Source organism: Mobula birostris, chromosome 4 (assembly GCF_030028105.1).
Source record: "Mobula birostris isolate sMobBir1 chromosome 4, sMobBir1.hap1, whole genome shotgun sequence".
Taxonomy (NCBI): domain Eukaryota; kingdom Metazoa; phylum Chordata; class Chondrichthyes; order Myliobatiformes; family Myliobatidae; genus Mobula; species Mobula birostris.
In genome coordinates, this window is record NC_092373.1 from 138,076,384 (window position 1) to 138,099,867 (window position 23,484).

The window sequence follows — 23,484 nt, forward strand, 5'->3', positions numbered from 1 at the left end:
ACCTGCATGCTGCCATTTTACCAGAAATATATTCTATGGAGGGAAAAGAGAGTCAGTGTTTCAGATCCAGTGGAAGGGTCTCAACCGGAAATATCGACTGTCTATTTCCCTTCGTAGATGATGAGCTCCTCTTGCTATTTGTGGTATGCTATTTGAAAGTTAATAATTTTTTCAGATCTGCAAAGATGATTCATCCATATCCATGCAATGCGTAATTCACAAACACGAGAAAATCTGCAGATGCTGGAAATCCAAAGCAACACACTTAAATTGCTGGAAGAACTCAGCAGGTCAGGTGGTATCAATGGAAAAGAGTAAACAGTCAAAGTTTTGGGCCAACTCTTCTTCAGGACTCATAATGCATAATTCATTCAAAATAATATCAGAAAGCACTGTAAGACAAAAAGGCAGAATTCAGCCTTTAGGCCCATCAAGTCTGCTCCACCATTTCATCATAGCTGAACCATTTTCCTCTCAACCCCATTCTCCTGCCTTCTCGCCATATTCTTTCATGCCCTGCCTAATCAAGAACCTATCATATCCCACCTTAAATGCACACAGTTACCTGGCCTCCACAGCCACCTGTGGCAACAATTTGCACAGATTCACCACACACTGGCTAAAGAAATTCCTCCTCATCTCCATTCTAAATGGACATCCCTCTATTCTGAGGTCGTGCCGTTTGGTACTATACTCCTCAAAATAGGAAACTTCCTCTCCACATCCACTCTATCTAGGCCTTTCCACATTCGATCAGTTTCAATAAGATCCCCCCTCATTCTTCTAATTTCTAACAAATAAAGGCCCAGAGCCTGAATGAGCTGCCTGGTATGCTGGTAGAAGCAAATACATTGGATGCTTTTAGGAGATGTTTAGATAGGCACATGAATATGAGGAAAATGGAGGGATATGGACATTGTGTAGCTAGGAGGAATTAGTTTTTGTTTTTTTCATTTAATTTTTAGCTGGTTTGGCATAATTGCAGGCCAAAGGGCCTGTTCCTGTGCTGTACTGTTCTATGTTCTAAACTCCCTTCAAACTACCTTCATGGGTTGAGCTAAGAAATAGCAGGGGTAAAAGGATCCTGATAGCAGTTATATATAGGCCTCCTAACAGCTGCAGTGATGTGGGCGACAAATTACAACAGGAAATAGAAAAGGCTTGTCAGAACGGCAGTGTTATGATAATTGTGGGGGATTTTAACATGCGAGTGGATTGGGAAAATCAAGTCGGCACTGGATCTCGAGAGAGAGAATTTGTAGAATGCCTGCGAGATGGTTTTTTAGAACAGCTTGTTGTGGAGCCCACTAGGGGATCGGCTGTACTGGATTGGTATTGTGTAATGAACCGGAGGTGATTAGAGAGATTGAGGTGAAGGAACCCTTAGGAGACAGTGATCATAACATGATTGAGTTCACTGTGAAATTTGAAAAAGAGAAGCCGAAATCTGATGTCGGTATTTCAGTGGAGTAAAGGAAATTACAGTGGCATGAGAGAGGAACTGGCCAAAGTTGACTGGAAAGGGACACTGGCGGGAAGGATGGCAGAGCAGCAGTGGCTGGAGTTTATGCGAGAAGTGAGGAAGGTGCAAGACAGGTATATTCCAAAAAAGAAGAAATTTTTGAATGAAAAAATGGTGCAACCATGGCTGACAAGAGAAGTCAAAGCCAAAGTTAAAGCAAAGGAGAGGGCATACAAGGAAGCAAAAATTAGTGGGAAGATAGAGGATTGGGAAGTTTTTAAAAGCTTACAAAAGGAAACTAAGAAGGTCATTAAGAGGGAAAAGATGAACTATGAAAGGAAACTAGCAAATAATATCAAAGAGGATACTAAAAGCTTTTTCAAGTATATAAAGAGTAAAAGACAGGTGAGAGTAGATATAGGACTGATGGAAAATGATGCTGGAGAAATTGTAATGGGAGATAAGGAGATGGTGGAGGAACTGAACGAGTATTTTGTATCAGTCTTCACTGAGGAAGACATCAGCAGTATACCGGACACTCAAGGGTGGCAGGGAAGAGAAGTGTGCGCAGTCACAATTACGACAGAGAAAGTACTCAGGAAGCTGAATAGTCTAAAGGTAAATAAATCTCCCGGACCAGGTGGAATGCACCCTTGTGTTCTGAAGGAAGTAGCTGTGGAGATTGTGGAGGCATTAGCGACGATCTTTCAAAAGTCGATAAATTCTGGCATGGTTCTGGAGGACTGGAAGACTGCAAATGTCACTCCGCTACTTAAGAAGGGGGCAAGGAAGCAAAAAGGAAATTATAGACCTGTTAGCTTGACATCGGTGGTTGGGAAGTTGTTGGAGTCGATTGTAAAGGATGAGGTTACGGAGTACCTGGAGGCATATGACAAGATAGGCAGAACCCAGCATGGATTCCTTAAAGGAAAATCTTGCCTGACAAACCTATTACAATTTTTGAGGAAATTACAAGTAGGCTAGACAAGGAAGATGCAGTGGATGTTGTATATTGGATTTTCAGAAGGCCTTTGACAAGGCGCCACACATGAGGCTAGTTAACAAGATAAGAGCCCATGGAATTATGGGAAAGTTACATACCTGAATAGGACATTGGCTGATTGGCAGGAAACAGAGAGTGGGAATAAAGGGATCCTATTCTGGTTGGCTGCTGGTTTCCATTGGTGTTCCACAGGGGTCCGTGTTGGGGCCGCTTGTTTTTACACTGCACATCAACGATTTGGATTATGGAATAGATGGCTTTGTGGCTAAGTTTGCTGACGATACGAAGGTAGGTGGAGGGGCTGGTAGTGCTGAGGAAATGAAAAGTCTGTAGAGAGACTTGGATAGATTGGAAGAATGGGCAAAGAAGTGGGAAATGAAATACAATGTTGGAAAATGTATGGTTATGCACTTTGGCAGAAGAAATAAACGGGAAGACTATTATTTAAATGGGGAGAGAATTCAAAGTTCTGAGATGCAACGGGACTTGGGAGTCCTCGTACAAGATACCCTTAAGGTTAACCTCCAGGTTGAGTCGGTGGTGAAGAAGGCGAATGCAATGTTGGCATTCATTTCTAGAGGAATAGAGTATAGGAGCAAGGATGTGATATTGAGGCTCTATAAGACATTGGTAAGACCTCACTTGGAGTACTCTGTGCAGTTTTGGTCTCCTTATTTAAGAAAGGATGTGCTGACATTGGAGAGGGCTCAGAGAAGATTCACTAAAATGCTTCCGGGAATGAGAGGGTTAATATATGAGGAACGTTTGTCCACTCTTGGACTGTATTCCTTGGAGTTTAGAAGAATGAGGGGGGACCTCATAGAAACATTTCGAATGTTGAAAGACATGGACAGAGTGGATGTGGCAAAGTCGTTTCCCGTGGTGGGGGAGCCCAGTACAAGAGAGCATGACTTAAGGATTGAAGGGCGCCCATTCAGAACAGAGATGCAAAGAAATTTTTTCAGCCAGAGGGTGGTGAATCTATGGAATTTGTTGCCACGGGCAGCAGTGAAGGCCAAGTTATTGGGTGTATTTAAGGCAGAGATTGATATGTATCTGAGTAGCCAGGGTATCAAAGGTTATGTTGAGAAGGCGGGGGAGTGGGACTAAATGGGAGAATGGATCAGCTCATGATAAAATGGCGGAGCAGACTCGATGGGCCGAATGGCCGACTTCTGCTCCTTTGTCTTATGGTCTTATGGTCATACGATAAGCCTTTCATTCCCGGAATCATTCTTGTGAATGCCCTCTGAACCCTCTCCAATGTCAGTACATCTTTTCTTAAATAAGGGGCTTAAAACTGCTCACAATACTCTATGTGAGTTCTCAACGGTGCCATATAAATCTTCGGCATTACATCCTTGCTTTTATATTCTAGTGCTCTCAAAACAGATGCTAACATTGCATTTGCCTTCCTCACTACTGACTCAACCTGCAAATTAACACTTAAGGACTCCCAAGTCCCTTTGCAACTTGAATTTTTTGAATTTTCTCTCCGTTTAAAAATTAGTCTATGCCTTTCTTCATTCTACCAAAGTGCTTGACCATACACTTCTCAAGACTGTATTCCATCTACTACTTCTTTGCCCATTCTTCTAACTGTCCAATTCCTTCTGCAGTCTCTCTGCTTCCTCAGCACTACTCATCCTTCCACCTACCTTCATACTGATGGCCACAAAGCCATCAATTCTGTCATTCAAATCATTGGTATACAACATAAAAAAAGCTATCCCAACTCATACCCCTGTGCAGCACTACTAGTCACTGGCAGCCAGTAAGAAAAAACTCCCTTTATTTACACTCTTTGCCTCTTGCCAATTGCCTAATGCTCTCTCCATGCTAGTATCTTTTCTGTAATACCATGGGCTCTTATCTTGTTTGGCAATCTCATGTGCACCACCTTGTCAAAGGCATTCTGAAAGTCCAGGTACACAATTTCCACTGATTCTATTTTGTCTATCCTGTTTGCCATTTCTTCAAAGAATTCCAACAGATTTGTCAGGCAAGATTTTCCCTATGCTTACTTTGGCCTATTCTGGAGTGACTTCTGCAATTTTCCAGTCCTCTGGAACCATTCCAGAATTTAGTGATTGTTGAATAATCATTACTAATGCCTCCACAATCTCTTCGGCTACCTCTTTCAGATCCCTGTGTTGTAGTCCATCTGGTCCAGGTGACTTATCTAACTTTAAGCCTTTCAGCTTCCCAAGCACCTTCTCCTGAGTAATAGCAACTTTATTCATTTCTGCCCCCTGACACGCTTGAACTTCTGGCATTCTGCTAGTGTCTTCCAGAGTGAAGACTGATACAAAATACTTATTCAATTCATTTTCCATTTCCTCATCCCCTAATACTAACTCTCCAGCATCATTTTCCAGCGGTCAAATATCTACTCGTGTCTCTATTACTCTTTATATAGCTGAAAAATCTTTTGATATCCTCTTTGATACTGATGGCTAGCTTACCTTCATACTTTATCTCTTCCGTCTTTGGCTTTCTTAGTTGGCTTCTGTTGGTTTTTAAGTTTCCCAATCCTCTAAGTTTCCACTATTTTTTGCTCTATTGTCTGCCCTCTCTTTTGTTTTTATATTGGCTTTGACTTCTCTTGTCAGTCACAGTTGTGGCAATCTGCTTTTAGAGTACTTTGGGATGTATCTATCCTGTGCCTTCTGAATTGCTCTTGGAAACTCCAGGCGCTGCTGCTCTACCGTCATCCCTGCTAGTGTCCTCTTGTTAGCTTCTCTAGCTATTTCTGGCTTCCTCCTCTCAACTCCACTGATCACCTCTTCTGTTGACCTTATCAATAATAGATTCAGTGACCCAGCTTCAATCAAATCCCCAGTAACATTGATCCCTTCACTCTTTGGACTGATCCTTTTGTTCCTGATTCACTCCTCTCTTTGATTAATTCTCTTTCTGCCTTCCCTCTTCCTCAGCTTCTGCCCTACTCTTTCCATAACTTTATTCCTGAAATTCACTTTTTCCATAAGTCATAGAGAATATGGATTGGAAACTCAGGACTGAGAAGAGAATAAATATCTTCAGCCAGATAATAACACACCTATTGAATTCTGTGCCCTACCCTGAAGAGGTGGGTATATGTTAAGCATTGATCAATAGATTTTTGGTATTATGGAATCAAGTTGTACTGCAGCAAAGAATCAGATTTTCATTGTGTATGGTAGACTTGGTATAAGGGGTGGAATGGGTTAGTCTTGCTACAGTTTCTTAAAGTGATTTCCTGAACATCAATCGCTATAAGGCATTTTGCTCAATACCTGTCTAGCTTTTGTATGCTGCAACAAGATGATACTCATAGCCATGATGTTGTCCATTTCTCTTTTGGACATTTGTAGCACAGCAATATATACAGTATATTGCACAATCTGAAGCAGTATTTTGTTCTTGAGGTTACTTACTCTTAGATCTTCTAACATTGAATCTATGTTTTCCTGATTAGTTCTTCATGTAATGTATATTTGGAAAAAGAAAACAAGGATGCAATAAATTGATTGATCTCATCATATATCTTATTGAAAGTGCTGCAAAATATTACTTCATTGCTAATCAGTTACAAATATATTTTTGTTGCTGTTGTTCCCTTTCGTGCCTTGTGGCATATTGGCAGCATTTTTTGCCATTTCCTTAGCGTTTGTCTGTTTTTACAAGGCCGAGCAGCTAGCTGAATGCTCAACCCAGCATGGATGGAAAGCATACAAAAGTTGGGTATGAACCTGGGACCATTCGCCTTGAAGTCCAGTGTTGATGCCACTACACCACCGGCCAATAATTTTGGATGACTTTATTTAAAACAGAGGCTGTCAACCTGGGATCCACGGACCCTCGGTTAATAGTAATGGTCCATGGCATATAAAAGGTTAGGAAGGCCTGATTTAAAGGCTATCTTAAGTAAAATATAGCTCTACCTTCTTTATTTCTATTCAATAACTGCACATTATTATTCCATTAACTGAAACACAGGAGAATAGAAAGAGTTGGCCCTCAAGATTGTTTGTCCACTCAATATGATCATAGATGGTCTATGCTGGCCGAAGCTCCCATTCTGTAAGTTTCCTATAAGCCTCAATTTTTTAATCTTTTAATCTTTCAAGTATTTATCTATCTCCTCCTCAAATATATCTAATGATCAGACATCCCTCCTTCCTTGGGGGCAGAGAATTCCAAGACCCCCATCTCACCAGGAACTTATATGTTTGGATAAGATCATGCACCTTTCTCCTAAACTCCACCATATCCAAGTTGGACTCTTTGGTTTCACTTGACAGGACAACCCTCTCATCCCGCGAGTCAGCATGGTGAATCTCCTTTGGACTGCCTGGAATGCTACTATATCCTACGGTACTATGTAATTAAGTGGATAATATTTGACTGTGGCTTGATTGCCACACTGGCCATCTGATTGTAATTTTAACAGAAGGAAATGCTGACTGATTACTGCTTTCAGCTTTAATTACCCTAAGATAGATTGACTGTTTAAGCACATACTCTAATCATGATCCAATTTATGTTGCTTGTATTTTGGTTATGTCTGGTACTTCAAAGCACATTTGTTATGCCATTTCTTCCATTGGATTCTTGATGGAGACTACTGGAATTATCGTGGACTCAAAAAACTGCTTGTACTTCAAACAGTTCAAACACTTATAAACACTAGAGCAGAAACTAAGAGAAAATGTTCTGTTTATTTTTAATGGTATCTTATTAGAGACCCTTATTGATAGTAATCACTTATATAAATATACGAATAGATTGATTTATCTTTGCCCTTGCTTCTGCCCCTGCAGAGATTCCATCTTCTGCATTATAACCTTCTAAAAGTGAGTTGTTATCTTCTAAATGAGTTGCATTTGGAGAGCTATTTTCATTACGTTATTATTTGTGCAGTAATGTGTTGGCCTGTGGCCAAGTGGTTAAGGTGTTCGTCTAGTGATCTGAAGGTTGCTAGTTCGAGCCTTGGCTGAGGCAGCGTGTTGTGTCCTTGAGCAAGGCAGTTAACCACACATTGCTCTGCGACAACACCGGTGCCAAGCTGTATGGGTCCTAATGCCCTTCCCTTGGACAACATTGGTGGCGTGGAGAGGGGAGACTTGCAGCATGGGCAACTGCTGGTCTTCCATACAACCTTGCCCAGGCCTGCACCCTGGAAACCTTCCAAGGCATAAATCCATGGTCTCACGAGACTAACAGATGCCTATAAAAAAATAAACTGTAATGTTTATTACATTTCACAAGGAGTCCAGCAATAAAATCATTTAATATGCAACAAATGTGAAATAAAAGCAGAGATTACTTGAAATGCATCGAAAACCAGAACATGTCTGTGGAGTTCGGAAGATAAGATTAGACACTCAGGTCATTGACTCTTCATCAAAATCTCATTAATTTGCATTGCTCAGATTGATTTTTGCATTCCACAGATGCTGCCTGAATTACTGTGTGTTTCTTGAATCTTATGTTTTTATTTTACTTCAGATGCTTGGTGCTTGGTTTCTAAAAATATATCATTATGTAACTTTCTTTTTCCATGCCTTATAAGTTTCAAGTTCAAGTTTGAGCTTAGTTGTCATTCAACCAGACACATGGATACAGTCAAGGGAAACAGTGTTCCTCTGGGGGGAAGGTGCAAAACACAGTACCAACAGTCACACACAGCACATACCACGTCACACATACAGCGCATATAGTTATGATAGCAGGAAAACATACAGTCACAAACAAAAATACAGCCCAAGTCTCTGAGTGGCCTGTAGGCTGATGGTGTATGGGATGTTGTCTTGGTCCAGCTCAGCTTCCAGCAAGTGAACACTGGAGAGCAGTACCAATGGGAGGGGCCAATCCCCAACCCAGTACAGATCCCAGCGTGCCCACAGAGGGGCCTGCTCCCCCCCACACCACCTCTCGAGTCTTCTCTCCTGGGCAGCTGCAACAGGCAACACCGGGGGATAGGGCCTGGTCCGTGCAACAACCAGGGCGACACAGCTTCCCCACCATCAGTCTCACCAACGATCCAGTAAATTGGACTTGCAGAGTTCCATATTACCAATAGCCAACAGGGTCATGTGATCACAATAAAAATGCCCAAGACAATCACTTACACCGTTTGTTGGACCATGTACTTCCTCTGCACAACTATGAATGCAACAAGTCTAGGCAACAATATGGTACACCACAAGTCCAGCTCCATTGCTATCCAGCAACTCACTGATGAGGTAGACCCGCGGCACTTGATGTTCTTAATATCCAGCGGCGTCCTGCGATCAAAAAAAACGTGTACCTTTGGTTGGACCTGGAGAGGCTGCTACAACTGTGCATGTCACCATCTTACCACTCAAAGATAACAAGAGGTAAGAAGTACTTAAGAGATAAGAAGTAAGAGTGGTAAGTGGTGTTTATCTGGATATTCAGATGAATGTAAAATATCTCATGACACCTTTCAACATAAACATAACCCTTTGCATTCCCTTGTTTTTTCTGTATTTATCAATAAATCTGATCTTGTTTTAAATAGATTTCTGCTCTCGCAGCAGTACTGTTTCAAAGTAAGCCACTTTCTTGTACAGGCATATCAATGTTGTAGACAGGTGGAATTGGGGCAAGAGATTTAGTTAGTTGCATTAGCTAAATTCTGTATGTGTCTTGGAGTACGCACATTGGCCCAGATGGCACTGACTGAGCTTGCTAAGTTTGCTGGTTGCTTACCTGATGAGGATTCTGGATGCAAAATCTAGCTCTCAGCTGATTGGCGTGGCTCAGCACAACATGGGGCTTTTCTGTGAGACAAACACTGCCCCTAGAAACACCTTGGAAACATTTAAGCCCCAGGACTTGGAATTAGGGCTGGTGTAGTTGTGTTATAGTAATTAAACTATTGGACCAATAATACAGATACTGACCAACAGCGCAGGGGTGTGTCCAAATCTTACCATGGGAACTGTGGAATATTATCTCAGATAAATAATCTGGAAATTTTGGAAAGAAAACTCTTGCCTTGGTCGCGATGATCACAAAAAATTACTATATTGTTGTAAAAGCCTAATTGGTTCACTAATTCTGCCAGTTAATCTGCCAGCCTTATTCGGTCTGGCCTAAAAGTGACTTCAAAACTTCAGCCATGTGGTTGACTCTTACAAACTCTCTGAACTTGTCGTGCACACCACTCAGCTGTACCACCACACTGAAAGAATAACATTTGAAGGCATTAATTGATATCAATGTACATTAACTGATATCTATGTGCAAGTAATCAGTCTATTTATATAAGCCAGTATTATGTATTTATATTAATTGTGTTTTTATTGTGCTTTTTATGCTTAATGTGTTTTTATATATGCTGCATTGGATCTGGAGTAACAATAATTTTGTTCTCCTTTACACTTGTGTCCTGATGAATGACAATAACAACCTTGAATCTTAAGGTTGGGCATGGAAATTGGTTATGGTGAAGTCCTTCCTAACCCAATAGACCCATGACAAATTCCTCCTCATAAATATCCAGGTGCCTAAATTGGAGAGTTGTCATATAGTCACCAGAGTCAACTCAGAGTCATATAGTCACCATTACAATGGTCAAGACTCAAGGGCAATATCTTACCACCTTGTCAGAACAGAAATGCTGGAGGAGACGGTGCATGGCTATACAGGCAGCAGTGAGTAGTCCCGAAAGTCCTCAGCTCTGCAAAGTCAAAGTTGAGTTTATCACCATATACACAGCACATGTATGCAATAAAAGATTACCTGCAGCTGCACCACAGGCACAAATAAGCAGTAGTCACAAGAAAAACATAAATTAACCATAAATTATACATGAATTTTACAGGAAAACACAAGAACTAAAGCGTCGATTTTAGTGCAAAACTGTCAAAGTGGTCATAGTGTTGCTTAACTGTAGTGATTACAGTTTTTGCTGCTTGTTTGGAGAACTGAATGGTTGAATGGAAATAGCTCTTCTTGAGGCTGGTGGTATGAAACTTCAGGCTTCTGTTCCTGCTGCCTGATAGTAGCTGCAAAAATGCCCAGTTGCGGGGATCTTTGATGACAGATGTTGCCGCCTTGAGGCAGTGTCTTCTGGAGGTGGTGGGGAGCGATGTGCCAGGATTAGGTGGAGTCTACCATTCTCTTCAGCTTCTGATGTTCCTGAATATTTGAATTGCTGCACCAGACCATCATCCAACCAGTCAAGACGCTTTCAATAGTACATCTGTAGAAGTTTGCTAGTGTGTTCAATAACAAGCCGAACCTCCCTACCCACTTCAGAAAGAAAAGACGCTGAGACGCTTTCCTTATGATTCCTTCAAGCTCGTGATCAGTGAGTCCTGAGGTTGAAGCCTAAACACTGAAGACTGAAATCAGCGAGTCTGGAGGTTGAGACCCAAAGGTCAAAGCCTCTGGGTCAGTGTGTTCAAAAGTTGGAAGACTGATGTCTGCAAGTTTGTGAGTCCAGGCCAAGAACTGGAGGTTGGAGGTCTGATGTCTGTGAGTTTGAGATTCTGGGGCCAAGTATTGGGATCATAGGCTCAGGTATCCTGCCTTGTAGTGGAAGGCCTGGCTGTATCTGTGCGTTGGTGGGGAAGGGGATTATTTGCTGTTGTTATTTTCTGTCTTATGTTTGCTGTTGCTGTTGTTATTGTTGCTTGTGTTGTTCAACTGAATATTGTGGACATTCTATGTGGGTGCCAGAACATGTGGTGACACTTGTGGCTGTCCCAGCATCTCTTTATTTATTTAGTGTTACTATGCAGAGTAGGTCCTTCCGGACCTTTGAGCCACGTCGCCCCAGCAACCCCACAATCCCAATTAGCCCTAACTGAATCTCCGGACAATTTACAATGATCGATTAACATACCCGGTATGTCTTTGGATTGTGGGAGGAAACCAGAGCACCTGGTGTCAATGGAAGGGCATACAGAGACTCCTGTCAGAAAGGTATCGGCATTGAAACCTGAACTCCAGAAGGCCCCATGCTGCAATAGCATTGCGCTACTCACTACTCTACCATGGCACCCAATAACCTTAGGCTTGTTGGTTGTTAACACAAACGACCAGTTCTAAAGAAGGGTCTTGGCCTGAAATGTCGATTATTTATTCTTTTCCATAGATGCTGCCTCACCTGCTGAGTTCCTCCAGCATTTTATGTGTGTTTCGACCCATCTCACTGTATGTTTCGATGTACGTTATAAATAAATGAACCTGAATGTGGTGGGTTATCTGATATATTAACACCCACTATTTTAAAACTGCTGACTATATCTCCTTTACTGATCCCCAATGTAGACCAGTGCATATTTGTCCTCCTTCCCCTTCCTGAACTCAACTATCACCTCACAAACGAGAGAAAATCTGCAGATGCCGGAAATCCAAGCAACACACACAAAATGCTGGAGGAACTCAGCAGCTCAGGCAGCATCAATGGACAAGAGTACAGTCGATGTTTCGGGATGAAACCCTTCAGTAGGACTGGAGACAAAATGCTGAGGAGTAGCTTTTCAAGGTGGGGGGAGGGGAGAGAGGAACACCAGGTGATAGGTGAAACCTGGAGGGGGAAGGATGAAGCAAAGAGCTGGGCAGTTGATAGGCGAAAGAGATACAGAGCTGAAGAAGTGGGTGTCTGATAGAAGAGGACAGAAGGCCATGGAAGAAAGGGGAGTGGGGAGGAGCACCAGAAGGAGGTGATGGGCGGGCAAGGAGATAAGGTGAGAGAGGGAAAAAGGGATGGGGAATGGTGAAGGAGAAGGGGGTGGGGTGTATTACCAGAAGTTTGAGAAATCTATGTTCATGGCATCAGGTTAGAGGCTACCCAGACGGAATGTAAGGTATTGTTCCTTTAACCTAAGTGTGGCCTCATCACGACAGTTGAGGAGGCCATGGATTGATGTATCGGAATGGGAATAGGAAGTGGAATAAAACTATCACCTCCTTATTTTGCTGATGTTGAGTGAGAGCTCGTTTTTGCAGCACCACTCTACCAGGTGACCAATTGTATTTCACTCATAAGCTGATTTATCGCCACATGTGATTCATTCAACTACAGTAGTGTCATTGGCAAGTGTGAAGGTGGCATTGGGGCTGTGCTTAGCCACATCTTGTGTTTATAGAGAGTAGATCAGGTGGCTAAGTATGCAGCTTTGAGGTGCACCTGTGTTGATGGTCAATGAAGAGGAGATGTTGTTACTGAACCTCACTGATTGATTAGGGCATTGAGTATCCAGTTGCAGAAGGAGGCACAGAAGCCCAGGTCTTGGTGCTGGATGATGTTTGGAAGGGATGGTTGTGTTGAATGGCAAAGCTGTAGTTGATAAAAAGCAGCCTGATTTGCAGGTTCCTATGTTCGGATGGTCCAGAGCAGAATTAAGGAGCCAGATAAATTGCATCTGCTGTTGACATGCTGTGTTCTGCCATAGGGTCAAACAAAGGCAAGGAATTTTGATTACTATCCAGTTGTCTTCAGTTGCTATTCTATGTTGAACAACATTTGGAAGAAGCTTCAAAACTAGCAAAGGTACAGCATGTACTCCAGTTGGGACTTGGATGGCCAGTGACCAAGCTGACAAAATCCCAAAGGATATTTGTACTCAGTGGCCACTTTATTAGGTACAGAGGCTTGCTAATGCAAAGATCTAATCAGCCAATCATGTGGCAACAGTTCAATGCATAAAAGCATGCAGACATGGTCAAAAGGTTCAGTTGTTGTTTAGAACAATCATAAGGATGGGGAAGAAATGTGATCTAAGTGACTATAGCTGTGGAATGATTGTTGGTTCCAGTTGGGGTGTTTGAGCATCTCAGAAATTGCTGATATCCTGGGATTTCCATGCAAAATAGTCTCTGGGATTTACAGAGAATGGTGTGAAAAACCACAGGTGTCCAGTGAGTGTCGGTTCTGTGGGTGAAACACTTTGTTAATGAGAGAGGTTAGGGGAGAATGGCCAGACTAGTTCATGCTGACAGTAGAGTGACAGTAGTCCAAGTAACCATGTGTTACATCATGTAGATCATCTCTGAATGCACCACATATTGAACCTTGATGTGGATGGGCATGGGCTACAGCAGGATAAGACTATGAACATATACACAATAGCTACTTTAGTAGGTACAGGAGGTATCTAAGAAAATAGCCTCTGAGTGTAGATCTGCATCAAGTGGGGAGTGAAGTAATACAAGAGAGAGACCTCCTCTACCTCAGCCTCCCCAAGGTACCTGTGCATCTGTCCATAACAGTCTTGGTATAAATCACTGCCACACAGTTTTCAAGGAAACAGGAATCCATTCCAAGCCACCATTCCAACAATACCTAACAGATTGTGATATGGATACTGATGGATTCCAAAGATACCTATCATTGATCTAATCAGATCAATGGGCTTGGCTTTCCCTTCTAGGAGTTAAGCATAAAAGGCTATAGACCTAATGGACATGGGGGTTTGTTATTGTAGGCAAAAATAGTTGGCAAGGACCTGGTAGAGCAATGAAACAATTTTAATACATCTCCTTGACTCTAAGTGGGGAGATAGGCTAATAAATGCATAATGTTACATTTCATATGGAACTGTTCAGCAAATGAAGCTGTTCATTGTCTGCATACATCAAGACCTGGACAAAATTCAGGCATGGGTTAATATGAGGCAGGCAACATTTGTGCTAAAAAGTTCTGGACAATGACTATGTTCAACTACCTACCAGAGATGAAAGAAAGTGGATGATGTTATGTTTGTGATAAACCTATAACAAATATGTGTATATGACTGTGAAAGTTATTTCAAGCTACTGTCATCTCTGCCATCTACCTTTCATGTTCAATGGCATTACGATCACTCCCACCATCAACATTCTGGGCAGGGTTTGACTTGAAACTCCTTTGGACTTGCTATATGAATGCTGTGACTACACAGTTATATCACAGGCTGGGTGTCCTGCAAGAGTGACACAATACCCGACATCCCAAAACCAACAAGTCAGCAGTGGAATGTAATGAACTCCACTTGACTGGATGACTGCAGGTTTAACAACGCTGAAGAAACTTGATAATATCGAAGTCAAAGCATCTTGGTTTATTTATACCTTGTCCACTACCCTTACCATTCACTCCCTTCATCACTGGTTCACAGCAGCTGTTGGGTATCCCATCTATAAAATGTGCTGCAGTTACATATATTCCATCTGAGTAGGCTCCAATCTGATGGCGTAAACATTGATTTATCTAACTTCCTGTAATTTCCCTCCCCTTCTCCTTCTCTCTTTTACCATTTCCATTATGGCTCCTCCCTTACTCCTTCTCTTCTGCTCATGTGCTCATCACTCCCTTCAGGTTTTCCTCCTCTTCCCCTTTCTTCCATGGTCCACTCTTCTCTCCAATCAGATTCTATTGTCAGATCCTTACCTTTCCCACCTATCCCCTTTCAGCTTCTCACTTCATGCCTCCTCCCCAAACCACCAACCGTCCCCTTCAACCGGTTTCACCTGTCGTCCAGCAGCTTGTACTTCTTCCCCTCCTACTCTGGCCTCTGCCCCTTTCCTTTCCAGTCCTAGTGAAGGGTCTCGGCCCAAAACTTTGACTGTTTTTTTTCCCTCTATTTCAGCTGCCTGACCTGCTGAGTTCCTCCAGCATTTTGTATGTTCCTCTGCAATCACCCATATTGGTTATCACAACAGCCAAAACTGTGAACCTGTGACCTCTACCACAAGGATGAAAAATTCAACCGATTCGATACCATCATTCTGTTCCTTTCTGCCAGGCACCTTGATCAGAAGGACAATAGTTAATTAGTAGGGACTTGTTACCACCTTCTCAAAGGCAACTAGGGATTGAAAATAGACGCTGGCCCTGCCAATAATGTCCAGATTTCAAAAAATGAAAAATAAAAAAAAGAATGTGAATTTCTTAAAATTATTACTCATTCATTAAAACACAACACAAATAATAAATGCAACATTAAAAAGACAAAAATTACCTTACACTAATATTATTTTCTGCTCCTTCCAAATAAATGTTTGAGCCAATTTTGGCAGTTTACTGTGAAGTGAGAAACTGGTTGATGATCTTCAGAACTTCAAGGAAAAGTTAAAAAAAGTAAAAGAAGTTTTAAGTTGTTGAGAAAGTGGGAGGGCTGGGCAGAGCCAAAGTGAAGGTAAATGATAGGATGGAGACAGAAAAGATGAAACAATCGAATAGGCGTTGATGCCATGGAAAGAAGGTGGTAAAAGCTGGTGAGTCATAGAAGTGATATCTGAGGGATGTGTAAGTAGGAGGAGATTAATAAAGTGTAAAAAAAATTCTGAAGAAAAATGACAGAAAAATGAATTGAATGTTAGAATACAACACCTGAAAAGATGAAACTGTTAATTTCATTGCTAAGTCCTTAAGGCTGTAATGTGTAAATTCAAAAAAGATGAAAAGTTTATAAACATAACCAGCCAGAGTGTAAAATCAACATCTCTTTTTCCCTCAAGTGCTGGCCACCAATGTATGTTTGGAGATCATTTGCAATAGGCGTTGTATATAAATTGGAAGCAGTACCTTAAATTGATGCTTCACCTCCTAACTCTTTTGCAGAGTACCTCCAACCACAAACAAACCCATAAAGATGTAAGTTCAGCCTTGCTTTTAATTTTTAGTTTTCAACATCAGAGAAGTTTGAGAAACTATCATTTTGGTTAAAGAGTGATAAACTAGTTCATGTTTTAACTTAAGGTGAGAAAAAAGAAGCCTTAGCGAAAATGCACATGTCAAGAATTTCAATTGTACAAGAAAGGCAGCTTAGCACAGAGAACGTACTCTAGCTTGTTCTGGTGCCAGTTCTATATGCAACCTCCTTGTTGTATTTGTGCATAAAAACCAGGTAATTTCAGGAATCCTCCTCAGCAATCAAATTTAATGTCTACTGTAACACTTCTTAAAGGGGAGGTTATTGTAAGTACTTTATTTCTCTGACACGCATTGATATCCCAGAGGAAGAGGTAGAAACCTGAATGATCAGGAGTTTAGGAAGCTGCCTAGAGCTGAAATGAAGAGGTCATAGATTCAAGGTTCAAGACAATTAATAGTCAGTCTTCAGTACACGAGAGGAAAGGAGAACAAAATGATTCAAAAAGCATAAAGAAGGTGACCAAGGAAATCAATATACAGTATTCAGTGATAATCCAGGGATATAACCTTAGTTCTGGACGACGTTTAATGATCTGACATGTAGTCAAGGTCATTGTAAGTTGTCAGAGATCCTATCCACTAGCTCATTGTTCAGAAATGACTTTCCCAGTAGACACCCATTTTAATTCCACTTCCCTGCCCCAATCTGACATGTTGGTTAATGGCCTCCTCTACGTTCACAATGAGGTTGAAGGAGCAACACTTTGTTTGTCTGCCTAGCCTCCAAATTAATACCGTGATTATTGATTTTTCTGTCTTCTGGTAATTTTTCCCCCTCCCCCTTCTCTCTTTTTCCATTCCCCATTCTGGCTCCCCTCTTATTCTTTTTCTTCTCTTCGTCTTCCCATCACCTCCCTCTGGTGCACCTGCTCCTTCTCTTTCACCCATGGTCCACTCTCTTCTCCTATCAGATTCTGTTTTTTCAGCCATTTACAATCACTCCTAGCTTTTCACATCATCCCCCTCCTCCATACGCTGATCTTCCCCCTTACCTGGCTTCTTCTATCACCTACCAGCTTGTACTCCCTCCCCTCCCATCACCCCACCTTCTTATTCTAGCATCTTCCCTCTTCAATTTCCAGTCCTGATGAGGGGTCTCAGCCCAAAATGTTGACTGTTTATTCCTCTCCATAGATGCTGCTTGACTTGCATGTTTTCCAACGTCTGGCCTAATCTGTGTGTTTGTATAAAATATATCAACCAATAATACAATTCAGACATCAAATTTATGTTGCATAACATTTGAGATCACTGCTGTATTCTCAGTATATTAAAGCTGTATGCCTGTTTCCATCAACACAAGAAAGTGTGATGAATTTCCTTTCTTTGAGCAAAGAGCTTCTAAGATGCACAACACACTTATAAATCAGTGTGTGCAGCATGTATTTATTAGCAGATGAACCAGGAGGTTTGTGGCTTGCTGAGGGCTAGACCTACGGCATTTAAGCCTGCCGAGCCAGGTCTGTATAGGAAAACCGGGTATGACTTATGGAGGGCTACTTCAAGAGACCAGAAACAATTCCAGGAGAGGTTGGAGGTGGCAACAGATGCACATCAACTCTGACAGGGTTTGCAGGCCATTACTTCCTACAAAGCGAAAAGCAAAATCAGAAATTGCAGTGATGCTTCACTACCAGACGAGCTCAATGCCCTTTATGCTCGCTTTACTAGGGAGATCAAAAACCACAGCTATGAGCTATGTCATCTGCAGAAATTCTCCAATGACTCAGCAATAGTTGGGTGCATAAAGGGAGGATGGGAGGATGAATACAGGGTCCTGGTGAAGGACATTGTCAAATGGTGCTATCTGAATCATCTGTGGCTCAACATCAGTAAGACAAAGGGGATGGTGATGGACTTTAGGAAGACTAAGCCTGCACTGTTCCCTGTTACTATTGATGGTGAGGACAAGGATGTGGTGAGGACCTACAAGCACCTGGATGACAGACTTGAGTGGAGCACCAACACAGAGGCCATGTACAAGAAGGGCCAGAGTCGCCTCTACTTCCTGATGAGACTGAGATCCTTAGGAGTATGCAGGCCTCTGTTTCACATGTCCGAGCAGTCTGTTGTTGCCAGTAAAATCTTCTGTGTGGTTGTGTGCTAGGGCAATGGCATCAACATGGGTGATGCCAACAGGCTCAATAAACAGATTAGAAATGTTGGTTCTGTTACAGGAGTCAAACTAGACACTCTGGAGGCTGTGGTAGAACAAAGGACCCTATAGAAAACCCTGGCAATTCTGGGCAATGTTTCTCACCCTCCGCATACCAACGTGGCTGAACAAGGAGCTCTTTTAGTAATAGACTAAGACAACTGCGCTGTTCCAAAGAATACTATATGAGGTCATTCTTACCCTCGGCTATTATGCTCAATAATGAGTCAACCTATAGCAGGGGAAGTGATGACCCCCTTCTATTAGATTATTTGAGCTAACTTCTTTTTTATTCTTTCTTACTTCTCTTCTAATATTTGTATATTTGTGCACTTGTAAAGCTACAGTGACACTGTAATTTCCTTTGGGATCAATAAAGTATCTATCTATCTTTCACTGCTGCACCTGGTGACACTGTGATGTCTATCTTGGAAGTTGACGTCAGTCTATCTTTCAAGAGGGTAAACTCTCGCAAGGTGGCAGGACCTGATGAACTACTGACAAGGTTCTGAAAACTTGTGCCAACCAACTGGTGGGTGTATTTAAAAACATTTACAATCTCTAACTACTGTGGTTAGAAGCTTCCTCCTGCTTCAAAAGGGAAACAATAATACCAGTGCCCAAGAAGAGCAGCGTAAGCTGCCTTAATGACTATCGCCCAGTAGCACTCACATCTATGGTGATGGAATGCTTCGAGAGGTTGATCATGGTTGGCGTCAACACCTGTCTCAAGAAGGACCTGGACCCACAATAGGTCTACAGCAGACGCAATCTCAATGGCTCTCCACATGGCTTTGGATCACCTGGACAATGGAAGTACCCATGTCAGTGGGATCAGAAAAGGAGAGAGTGAGCAATTTCAATTTCAAGTTCCTGGGTGTCAATATCTCTGAGGACCTAAACTGGACTCAACATATTGATGCAGCTACAGAGAAGGCAAGACAGTGGCTATATTTCTTTAGAACTTAAAGGAGATTTGGTTTGTCAACTAAAACACTTGAAAACTTCTACAAATGGAGAACATTCTGACTGCATCACCATCTGGTATGGGGTGGGGGGGGGTGCTACATCTCAAGATCGAAGTAAGTTGTAGAAACTTGTAAGATTGGTCAGCTCCAAAATTGATACTAACCTCTGTAGCATCCAAGACATCTTCAAGGAGTGGTGCCATTAGGAAGGCAGTGTCCATTATTAAGGACCTCTAGCACCCAGGACATGCCCTTTTCTCACTGTTACCATCAGGTAGGAGGTACAGAAGCCTGAAGGCACACACTCAGCGATTCAGGAAAAGCTTCTCTCCTCTGCCATCCGATTCCTAAATGGACATTGAATCTGTGAACACTACCTCATTACTTTTTTTAATTTGTTTTTTTTCCCCCACTTTTTATTTTAACTTAACTATTTAATAAACATATATTTTTCTCTATATTTATTTATCATGTATTTCATTGTACTGCTACTGTAAACGTAACAAGTTTCATGATGTTTGTAGTGATATTAAACCTGATTCTGATTGTGATTCGGACCTAGACCAAATCAGGGCTCCTGTGTCTGAAGTGACCTAACCATTGAAACAGCCCACTGCTGGAACCCATTCCAGAGTGTATGGAGAGTTAGCTGCATAGAATATTCAGCAGGCCAAGATACATGCCACAGATTCACAAACAAAAATCTCAACATCCGTACTAAACACATGAAATGATAGAGAGGGAGCTTGGGGGAAACATGGAGTTGAATTGAGGTAGCATTGGAAAGAGGCGACGAGCGAAACCGGTGACATAAGTGTATCATCAAGAAGCTGAGAACAATCCACACATGCAAATACACAGATGCACATAAGCGCACATGTGCACACACATGCGCACGTGTGCGCACACACATGCGCACGTGTGCACACACACACCCACATACACACACACACACACACGTGCACGCACACACACACACACACACATGTGCATACACACACACACACACGTGCACGCACGCGCACACACACACAAGCATGCGCACATGCACACACACGCACACACACACACGTGCATACACACACACACACGTGCACACACACACACACACAAGCATGCGCACATGCACACACACGCACACACACGTGCACACACGCACACACGCACACACACACAAGCATGCGCACATGCGCACATGCACCCACACACGCACACACACACACAAGCATGCGCACATGCACACATATGCACAAGCACAGCTGTTACTCAGCTATGACAGCACTGAATTAATATTTACTTATCAACTCATTTTGCAGGGTAAGGCAGAACTTGGATGCAAGGAACTCCTGCCTCTGTTGAACATCAGTTCATTAGAACCAAAGATCTGTTTATTGTTATCTGGGAGGGAGCAGACTGCTGACATACTTCTGAGCAATTCATTTTACTACGGCATTAGCCAAAGCACCTACAAGAATCAGAAACCAAGGGAAGAGTCGATAGCCTTTGTTTCTCTAGAGCCAATCCCATGTCCTTTTGTTCAAATATGGCAAACGTTGCAGATGATCTGTAAGTAACTGCTTCATGAAAAGTTCTTAGAAACTTGGCATTGGCTTAAATCAGATTTCTTCAGATTTGTATGTTCGGGGAGTGATGGTAATTGTAATTCTTAGTTAATAGTGGTGTGCAGAAGAATGATGAGAAGGAAGGTGTAGTGAACACTATGAAAATTTAAAAGACCTGAAATACACAATTCAGGGATAAGGAAGAGATTAAACAGATGGAAGGGAGAAAGGCTGGTGAGTGAACAATATTCATTGGATACATCTAAGTTATGGAACTTCAGCCCAAAGCACTGTGTGAGTGCATTCACTGTGGAGATCTGAAATCCTTGCATATCTTCCAGCCCACTCTGCTTATGGCTTCATTTAGGAGGCAGATACAAAGTCCCCATTCATGGACCATAGAAAGTAGAACTTGCTACATAGAATAGTACAGCAGAGGATGAAAACCTTCTGCTCTCATGTTATACTGAATTAATTAAACTGGTAATCGAATACCTAAGCAAACCAACCCCCTCTCTCTATACAATATCTGTACTTCTCCATTCTCTGCGCACTCACGTGCATGTCTATGAGTCTCTCAAACCTCTCTATCATATTTGCCGTTATTACCAACCCTGGCTGCACCTCATCTTAAATGCTGACTGTTATATTAGATATTTCAATATTGGGTAAAGAAAACTTCTATCAGGTCTCTCCTCAGCTTCTATCACTCCATCACTCCAGAGAAAACAACATAATGTTGTGCAACATAGAAACATACAGCACATTACAGGCCCTTCGGCCCACAATGTTGTGCTGACCATGTAACCTACTCTAGAAGCTGCCTAGGATTTCCCTACCATATGGCCCCTATTTTTCTAAGCTCCATGCACCTATCTAAGAGTCTTTTAAAAGACCCTGTTGTATCCGCCTCTACCACCATCGCTGACAGTGCGTTCCACGCACCCACCACTCTCTGTGTGAAAAACTTACCTCTGACATTCCCCTTGTACCTTCTTCCAAGCACCTCAAAAATATGCCCCTCGTGTTAGCCGTTTCAACCCTGGGAAAATGCCCTCCAATTCAACCAGCATCCTGGTAAATCTTTTCTGCATTCTTCCAAGAACCTCTACCTTCTTTCTGTAATGGGCAACCAGAATTGAATGCAATATTCCAGAGGTGCCCTCAGCAGAGTCTTATAAAGGTGCAACATAACTTCCTGAATGTTGAACTCATTACCTCCACTAATAAGGACAGTATGCCATATGCCTTCTTTATCACCTTATCAGCTTGTGCAGCCACTTCAGGGAGCTATAGATGTGCCCCACAAGATTCCTCTGCATATCTGCCCTGTTAGACAAGTGATCTACAGATGCTGGAAATCTTAATGCTGGGGAAACTCAGAAAGTCAGGCAGTATCCATGGAGGGAAATGTACAGCTGACGTTTCAGGCCAAGGCCCTTCATCAGGAATGGAAAGGAAGAGGGTAGAAACCAAAATAACAAGGTAGAGGGAGGAGGAGGGGCACAATCTAGCAGGTAACAGGAGAGTGTGGGAGAGGCGGTAAGGTAGTTGCATGGGGGAGGGTGAATGACAGGGAATGATGTGAAATGCTGAGAGGGTAATAGGTGGAAGAGGCAAAGGCTGAAGAGGAAAGAATCTGACAGCAGAGGACAGTAGACTATGGAGCAAATGGAAGCAGGTGGGGAACCACATAGAGGTGGTGGGCAGGGGAGGAGGAAAGAAGAGGTGAGTGTGCTATAGAAATGGGGGAGAACAATGGGGAGTAGTAATCAGAAATTAAATAAATCAATGTTGTTACTGTCAGCTTGGAAACTACCAAGATGGAATAAGAGGTGTTGCTCCTCTTACCTGCACTTGGCCTTATTGTGGCAGAAAAGAAGTCCATGGACAAATATGTTGGTGTGGGAATGGGAGGTGGAACTGAAATGAAAATGACTGTGTACTTTAACTATCTACTTTCCCTTTTGATCTCCCAAAGTGCAAAACCTCAGACTTGGCCAGATTAAACTCCATCTGCCATTTCTCCTCCCATATCTGCAATCAATCTATGTCATTTGGCAATCTTCTACACTATCCACACACTACCAATTTTTATATCATCTGTGAATTTACTAACCCACATCTCCACATTTTCATCCAAGTCACTACAAACGTACTACATCACAAAGAACAGAGGTCCCAGAATCGGTCCCTGCAGAACAGACCTCAATCTGGAATGAGTCCCATTGATTACTACCATCTGTCTTCCATGGGCAAGCCAATTCTGAATCTAAATTGCTAATTCACTGTGTGTTCCTTGTGTAGAAGGCTTAAGTGCCCTCTCTCGTGCAGAGGTGAACTTCAAGCTGAAATGAAGGCGTGGATCAGATGCCACGATCTGCAATCATCTGGAAGGCAGGACATTTTGTTATGGTGACCTTCCCCTATTTAGACAACTTCAACTAGCGATGTGTGACTGGAGCTCTGCAAGAAGACCCTTAGTCAATGAATGTTGGGATTCATGTGCCAAGTACCCTTCTTGAGCCAGTATGTACCATGAGTGAACACAAGGGAGTAATCTGTGGTTGTGCAACATACTGGATGTTCCTGGATGAGCAGCCAGAATTCTGGACCATTGTTCCAAAGATGTGAGTTTGAATACCTCCAGGGAAGCTGGGGACTTCAAATTTAT